The sequence below is a fragment of the Penaeus monodon genome, chromosome 29 (assembly GCF_015228065.2).
Source record: "Penaeus monodon isolate SGIC_2016 chromosome 29, NSTDA_Pmon_1, whole genome shotgun sequence".
NCBI lineage: Eukaryota > Metazoa > Arthropoda > Malacostraca > Decapoda > Penaeidae > Penaeus > Penaeus monodon.
Window position 1 is genome coordinate 1958495 of NC_051414.1, and position 203 is coordinate 1958697.

General features: G+C 38.4%; 1 protein-coding gene across 1 annotated transcript in view; it reads right to left on the minus strand.

The window, feature by feature from the left end:
- LOC119591894 overlaps window positions 1-203 on the minus strand; it is a gene marked incomplete in the record, with an annotated part of 29081 nt that overhangs the window by 27205 nt on the left and 1673 nt on the right.

Sequence of the window (203 nt, forward strand, 5' to 3'; positions counted from 1 at the left end):
GAAAAGTAATGTTTATGTTAACATTAGTTGTACAGTAACAGCCAGGTAGTGAGTGAAAATGACAGGATTTCTGTACTAGACACTGCTCTTACGTAGCGAGAGAACACTTATCGTATCAAATTTCTTCGGTGATCTGGGGTGATGATAGTTCGCTTAATCATCGTTTACAACGAAAGGGAGAAAAAATGATGAAAGGGGATAGG